This window comes from Oncorhynchus keta, unplaced genomic scaffold (assembly GCF_023373465.1).
Source record: "Oncorhynchus keta strain PuntledgeMale-10-30-2019 unplaced genomic scaffold, Oket_V2 Un_scaffold_1378_pilon_pilon, whole genome shotgun sequence".
Lineage (NCBI taxonomy): Eukaryota > Metazoa > Chordata > Actinopteri > Salmoniformes > Salmonidae > Oncorhynchus > Oncorhynchus keta.
This window is the reverse complement of record NW_026290776.1, coordinates 291,027-299,411: the sequence shown is the minus strand read 5'-3', so window position 1 is coordinate 299,411 and position 8,385 is coordinate 291,027. Positions and strand designations below refer to the sequence as shown.

Genomic DNA, 8,385 nt, shown 5'->3' with positions numbered 1-8,385 from the left:
ACTGATTTATTCATCTATAGGGTCCTTCCCACTATACATCACTGATTTATTCATCTATAGGGTCCTTCCCACTATACATCACTGATTTATTCATCTATAGGGTCCTTCCCACTATACATCACTGATTTATTCATCTATAGGGTCCTTCCCACTATACATCACTGATTTATTCATCTATAGGGTCCTTCCCACTATACATCACTGATTTATTAATCTATAGGGTCCTTCCCACTGTACATCACTGATTTATTCATCTATAGGGTCCTTCCCACTATACATCACTGATTTATTCATCTATAGGGTCCTTCCCACTATACATCACTGATTTATTCATCTATAGGGTCCTTCCCACTATACATCACTGATTTATTAATCTATAGGGTCCTTCCCACTATACAGCACTGATTTATTCATCTATAGGGTCCTTCCCACTGTACATCACTGATTTATTCATCTATAGGGTCCTTCCCACTATACATCACTGATTTATTAATCTATAGGGTCCTTCCCACTATACATCACTGATTTATTCATCTATAGGGTCCTTCCCACTATACATCACTGATTTATTCATCTATAGGGTCCTTCCCACTATACATCACTGATTTATTCATCTATAGGGTCCTTCCCACTGTACATCACTGATTTATTCATCTATAGGGTCCTTCCCACTGTACATCACTGATTTATTCATCTATAGGGTCCTTCCCACTATACATCACTGATTTATTCATCTATAGGGTCCTTCCCACTATACATCACTGATTTATTCATCTATAGGGTCCTTCCCACTATACATCACTGATTTATTCATCTATAGGGTCCTTCCCACTATACATCACTGATTTATTCATCTATAGGGTCCTTCCCACTATACATCACTGATTTATTCATCTATAGGGTCCTTCCCACTGTACATCACTGATTTATTCATCTATAGGGTCCTTCCCACTATACATCACTGATTTATTCATCTATAGGGTCCTTCCCACTATACAGCACTGATTTATTCATCTATAGGGTCCTTCCCACTGTACATCACTGATTTATTAATCTATAGGGTCCTTCCCACTATACATCACTGATTTATTCATCTATAGGGTCCTTCCCACTGTACATCACTGATTTATTCATCTATAGGGTCCCTCCCACCATACATCACTGATTTATGTCAAATGATTAAAACCCAAGTTATCAATTAAACATTTTTTGGGAAAGAATTCACTTGTCCTCTTGTGAAAACTACAGTAAATCCAATATTCTTCTGGTGTAATGCCATCAATCAAATCAAACTTTATTTAAATAGCACATTTCTTACGACTGATACGTGTTCAGTCATGCATTGTGACACTTCACATGCTGCCTCTTGGCAGGTCTCTACAGGTGACCACTTCCTCTTGGCAGGTCTCTACAGGTGACCACTTCCTCTCGGCAGGTCTCTACAGGTGACCACTTCCTCTTGGCAGGGCTCTATAGGAGACCACTTCCTCTTGGCAGGTCTCTACAGGTGACCACTTCCTCTTGGCAGGTCTCTACAGGTGACCACTTCCTCTTGGCAGGGCTCTATAGGTGACCACTTCCTCTTGGCAGGGCTCTATAGGTGACCACTTCCTCTTGGCAGGTCTCTATAGGTGACCACTTCCTCTTGGCAGGTCTCTACAGGTGACCACTTCCTCTTGGCAGGTCTCTATAGGTGACCACTCTACAGGTGACCACTTCGTCTTGGCAGGTCTCTACAGGTGACCACTTCCTCTTGGCAGGTCTCTACAGGTGACCACTTCCTCTTGGCAGGTCTCTACAGGTGACCACTTCCTCTTGGCAGGTCTCTACAGGTGACCACTTCCTCTTGGCAGGTCTCTATAGGGGACCACTTCCTCTTGGCAGGTCTCTACAGGTGACCACTTCCTCTTGGCAGGTCTCTACAGGTGACCACTTCCTCTTGGCAGGTCTCTACAGGTGACCACTTCCTCTTGGCAGGTCTCTATAGGGGACCACTTCCTCTTGGCAGGTCTCTATAGGGGACCACTTCCTCTTGGCAGGTCTCTACAGGTGACCACTTCCTCTTGGCAGGTCTCTATAGGGGACCACTTCCTCTTGGCAGGTCTCTATAGGTGACAACCTCCTCTTGGCAGGTCTCTACAGGTGATCACTTCCTCTTGGCAGGCCTCTATAGGTGACCACTTCCTCTTGGCAGGTCTCTATAGGTGACCACTTCCTCTTGGCAGGTCTCTAGAGAGGGGGGAGACAAAGAGAGGGGGGTAGAAAGGGAGAGAGAAGACAGTGAGGGAGGGGGAGAAAGGGAGAGAGAAGACAGTGAGGGAGGGGAGAAAGGGAGAGAGAAGACAGTGAGGGAGGGGGAGAAAGGGAGAGAGAAGACCGTGAGGGAGGGGGAGAAAGGGAGAGAGAAGACAATGAGGGAGGGGGAGAAAGGGAGAGAGAAGACAGTGAGGGAGGGGGAGAAAGGGAGAAAGAAGACAATGAGGGAGGGGGAGAAAGGGAGAGAGAAGACAATGAGGGAGGGGGAGAAAGGGAGAGAGAAGACAGTGAGGGAGGGGGAGAAAGGGAGAGAGAAGACAATGAGGGAGGGAGAGAAAGGGAGAGAGAAGACCGTGAGGGAGGGGGAGAAAGGGAGAGAGAAGACAGTGAGGGAGGGGAGAGAGAGATAAAACAGTGAGGGAGGGGGAGACAGAGAGATAAAACAGTGAGGGAGGGGGAGAAAGGGAGAGAGAAGACAATGAGGGAGGGGGAGAAAGGGAGAGAGAAGACAATGAGGGAGGGGGAGAAAGGGAGAGAGAAGACAATGAGGGAGGGGGAGACAGAGAGATAAAACAGTGAGGGAGGGGGAGACAGAGAGATAAAACAGTGAGGGAGGGGGAGAAAGGGAGAGAGAAGACAGTGAGGGAGGGGGAGAAAGGGAGAGAGAAGACAATGAGGGAGGGGGAGACAGAGAGATAAAACAGTGAGGGAGGGGGAGACAGAGAGATAAAACAGTGAGGGATGGGGGAGAAAGGGAGAGAGAAGACAGTGAGGGAGGGGGAGAAAGGGAGAGAGAAGACAATGAGGGAGGGGGAGAAAGGGAGAGAAGACAGTGAGCGAGGGGGAGACAGAGAGATAAAACAGTGAGGGAGGGGGAGAAAGGGAGAGAGAAGACAATGAGGGAGAGAAAGGGAGAGAGAAGACAGTGAGGGAGGGGGAGAAAGGGAGATAGAAGACAATGAGGGAGGGGGAGACAGAGAGATAAAACAGTGAGGGAGGGGGAGACAGAGAGATAAAACAGTGAGGGAGGGGGAGAAAGGGAGAGAAGACAGTGAGGGAGGGGGAGAAAGGGAGAGAAGACAGTGAGGGAGGGGGAGACAGAGAGATAAAACAGTGAGGGAGGGGGAGACAGAGAGATAAAACAGTGAGGATGGGAGAGAAAGGGAGAGAGAAGACAGTGAGGGAGGGGGAGAAAGGGAGAGAGAAGACAATGAGGGAGGGGGAGACAGAGAGATAAAACAGTGAGGGAGGGGGAGACAGAGAGATAAAACAATGAGGGAGGGAGAGAAAGGGAGAGAGAAGACAGTGAGGGAGGGGAGAGAGAGATGACAAGTGAGCGAGATTGGAGAGGTATGGTGATACATTATTCAACGGCAGTGGGAGAGGGGGATTTAAGTGCCAAATTAATTTGTTTTTTCTTTCCAGTTGAATGGCAGAATAAACGGGCGCTCCCAGTCGTGCAGTAAAGTGGTGGGGATTCGTTCAGACTGTGGACAGAGTGTTATTACAGCAGTCGAGGGGTTCTCTGCACTCAGCAGCCGCCACAGCTGGGTTCAAACACTATTCGAAATCATTTTAAATATTTACTCTGTGCTTAAATGAAATTGACTTGCATAACAGACCACTGGGATCGTCTCAAATCGGCAAACCCCGCCCATCTGGCATTCCAGGCAGGCTAGAGCAAATTCTGGAAGTATTTGAAAGGTTTTGAATAACGCTTGAACCCAGTTGTGGTAGGCTCTAGACCAGGGTGGAAGGTGGGTGGGAAAAGTGTAATTATCTATCTGGCTCCTGTGATGGCTTTGATGATTGCTGCTGGAGACCAGGGAGAGACGGCACGCCAGGTGTGTGTGTGTGTGTCTGTGTCTGTGTGTGTGCATGCGTGCTGGTTCACACACACACACACACACACACACACAGACATGAACTGCTGGTACACGCACACTGATAGACAAACACACACGGACACACAGAAACAGAGATGGACAGACAGACGGACAGACAGACGGACAGACGGACAGACGGACAGACAGACAGACAGACAGACAGACAGACAGACAGACAGACAGACAGACAGACAGACAGACAGACAGACAGACAGACAGACAGACAGACTAGATCCATCAGTATGATATACCAAGATGGCGTCGTCCTGTACGGCTGCCATCTTGTGCTCTCCAACGCAACTTTGCTATTTTGTCATTATTTTGGTGTTTACCGTTTTTTTTTCTCCAATCACTTTGTGTCACGACTTCCGAAGTCGGTCCCTCTCCGTGTTCGGGCGGCGTCCGGCGGGCCGACATCACCGGCCTTCTGGCCATCGCCGATCCACTTTTCATTTTCCATTTGTTTTGTCTTTGTCTTACACACCTGGTTTTAAATACTCAATTACTTGTTCATTATTTAACCCTCTGTTCCCCTGTAACCCTCGGTTTGTTTGTTTGATTAATTGTTTATTTGTATTGCTGTCTGTATTTGTGGCCTTGTAGTTACGACGTGTATTGTTGTATTATTGAGTAAAATTGTTTTAATTCATATCTGCTGCCCTGCGCCTGACTCATCTCACCAGCTACAGACAGACGCATTACACTTTGGCAATAATTTCAGAACCTTGATCAAAATTATTCTATTCTATATTCTATATTCTATATTCTAAATGATTGAATTCTAAACTCTGGACAAAATTCTAAACTCTGGACACGTTTTTCCAGTTGTTTGGATACAATACACATAAATCTAAGATCATTTGTTCATTTGAACTAAAATCACCTGTTCGAAATGACACAACTTAACATCAAAGTATTACCATTTCAAAATGCAATTCACACATTACATCTGAGATGACTGTCTATTCATTTCATTACAATGATCTCACTATCAATTGATACAACTGATCAATATGAAAAGTAACTGTTGCGTTTCCTCTTAATGCATAGTTTATTGGAAACTGACAAACAATATTCCATGTTCAGATCATGAAAGTTCCAGGATAACAAGATCCATTGACACCAATTACCGTGGAACATGAACCAATTGGACTACATTATCTATGGATGTTTCATCATTCTTTATCAGACACTGTTTCTATGGTCCCATGTACCACTTTTCCAAACCGTGTTTTCAGATTTGACATTACTGTACACTCACCGGCCACTTTATTAGGTACACCTATCTAGTACTGGGTAGGACCCCCTTTTGCCTCCTCAACAGCCTGAATTATTCACGGTGTTGTACGTTAAGAGATGCCCTTTTGCCTCCACAACAGCCTGAATTATTCACAGTGTTGTACGTTAAGAGATGCCCTTCTGCCTCCACAACAGCCTGAGTTAGTCACGGTGTTGTACGTTAAGAGATGCCCTTCTGCCTCCTCAACAGCCTGAATTATTCACGGTGTTGTACGTTAAGAGATGCCCTTCTGCCTCCACAACAGCCTGAATTATTCACGGTGTTGTACGTTAAGAGATGCCCTTCTGCCTCCACAACAGTCTGAATTATTCACAGTGTTGTACGTTAAGAGATGCCCTTCTGCCTCCACAACAGCCTGAATTATTCACGGTGTTGTACGTTAAGAGAAGCCCTTCTGCCTCCACAACAGCCTGAATTATTTACGGTGTTGTACGTTAAGAGAAGCCCTTCTGCCTCCACAACAGCCTGAGTTATTCACGGTGTTGTACGTTAAGAGATGCCCTTCTGCCTCCACAACAGGCTGAATTATTCACGGTGTTGTACGTTAAGAGATGCCCTTCTGCCTCCACAACAGCCTGAATTATTCACGGTGTTGTACGTTAAGAGAAGCCCTTCTGCCTCCACAACAGCCTGAATTATTCACGGTGTTGTACGTTAAGAGATGCCCTTCTGCCTCCACAACAGCCTGAATTATTCACGGTGTTGTACGTTAAGAGATGCCCTTCTGCCTCCACAACAGCCTGAATTATTCACGGTGTTGTACGTTAAGAGATGCCCTTCTGCCTCCACAACAGCCTGAATTATTCACGGTGTTGTACGTTAAGAGATGCCCTTCTGCCTCCACAACAGCCTGAATTATTCACGGTGTTGTACGTTAAGAGATGCCCTTCTGCCTCCACAACAGCCTGAATTATTCACGGTGTTGTACGTTAAGAGAAGCCCTTCTGCCTCCTCAACAGCCTGAATTATTCACGGTGTTGTACGTTAAGAGAAGCCCTTCTGCCTCCTCAACAGCCTGAATTATTCACGGTGTTGTACGTTAAGAGAAGCCCTTCTGCCTCCACAACAGCCTGAATTATTCACGGTGTTGTACGTTAAGAGAAGCCCTTCTGCCTCCACAACAGCCTGAATTATTCACGGTGTTGTACGTTAAGAGATGCCCTTCTGCCTCCACAACAGCCTGAATTATTCACGGTGTTGTACGTTAAGAGATGCCCTTCTGCCTCCACAACAGCCTGAATTATTCACGGTGTTGTACGTTAAGAGATGCCCTTATGCCTCCACAACAGCCTGAATTATTCACGGTGTTGTACGTTAAGAGATGCCCTTCTGCCTCCACAACAGCCTGAATTATTCACGGTGTTGTACGTTAAGAGATGCCCTTCTGCCTCCACAACAGCCTGAATTATTCACGGTGTTGTACGTTAAGAGATGCCCTTCTGCCTCCACAACAGCCTGAATTATTCACGGTGTTGTACGTTAAGAGATGCCCTTCTGCCTCCACAACAGCCTGAATTATTCACGGTGTTGTACGTTAAGAGATGCCCTTCTGCCTCCACAACAGCCTGAATTATTCACGGTGTTGTACTTTAAGAGATGCCATTCTGCACACCACTGTTTTAAACAGCTGTTAGTTGAGCGTTTGTGGCCTTTCTGTTAGCTTGAATGAGTCTGGACATTCTCCTCTGACCTCTCTCATTAACAAGGTGTTTCTGCCCACAGAACTGCCGCTCACTGAATGTGTTTTGTTTATCTCTGTGAACTCTAGAGACTGTAGTGGGTAAAAATACAAGGAAGGCAGCTGTTTCTGAGGTGTTGGAATCACCATGTGTGGCATCAACAATCAGACCACGGTCAAAGTTGCTTAGATTACTCATCTTGCCCGTTCTAATGTTTGGTCGAACAACATCTGAACTCTCTACGGAGGCAGAAGGGCATCTCTACTCTATATACTCTATATATATATATCTACTCTATATACTCTATATATATATATCTACTCTATATACTCTATATATATATATATCTACTCTATATACTCTATATATATATACATATATATCTACTCTATATACTCTATATATATATATATCTACTCTATATACACTATATATATATATACATATATATCTACTCTATATACTCTCTCTCTATATATATATACATATATATCTACTCTATATACTCTCTCTATATATATATATACATATATATCTACTCTATATTGAGTTGCAAGCAGCTAGATGAGTCACTGTTCGAAGGATCAGGCTATTTGCGTTAACACGCAGGTGTACCTAATAAAGTGGCCGGTGAGTGTACGTATCAAATTAAAGTTTATTTGTCACATGCTGAATACAACAGGTGTAGTAGACCTCACAGTGAAATGCTGAATACAACAGGTGTAGTAGACCTTACAGTGAAATGCTGAATACAACAGGTGTAGTAGACCTCACAGTGAAATGCTGAATACAACAGGTGTAGTAGACCTCACAGTGAAATGCTGAATACAACAGGTGTAGTAGACCTTACAGTGAAATGCTGAATACAACAGGTGTAGTAGACCTTACAGTGAAATGCTGAATACAACAGGTGTAGTAGACCTCACAGTGAAATGCTGAATACAACAGGTGTAGTAGACCTTACAGTGAAATGCTGAATACAACAGGTGTAGTAGACCTTACAGTGAAATGCTGAATACAACAGGTGTAGTAGACCTTACAGTGAAATGCTGAATACAACAGGTGTAGTAGACCTCACAGTGAAATGCTGAATACAACAGGTGTAGTAGACCTTACAGTGAAATGCTGAATACAACAGGTGTAGTAGACCTTACAGTGAAATGCTGAATACAACAGGTGTAGTAGACCTTACAGTTAAATGCTGAATACAACAGGTGTAGTAGACCTTACAGTGAAATGCTGAATACAACAGGTGTAGTAGACC

The 8,385-nt window shown here is 44.7% G+C and overlaps 1 long non-coding RNA gene across 1 annotated transcript; it reads left to right on the top strand.

Annotated features, from left to right (window-relative positions):
• The first annotated feature begins 1,551 nt into the window (after positions 1-1,551).
• On the top strand, positions 1,552-1,970 carry LOC127927377 (uncharacterized). The gene is made up of 3 exons (XR_008127250.1): positions 1,552-1,569; positions 1,740-1,853; positions 1,885-1,970. It is a non-coding gene; the product is annotated as an uncharacterized LOC127927377 (long non-coding RNA).
• The last annotated feature ends 6,415 nt before the right edge of the window (positions 1,971-8,385 follow it).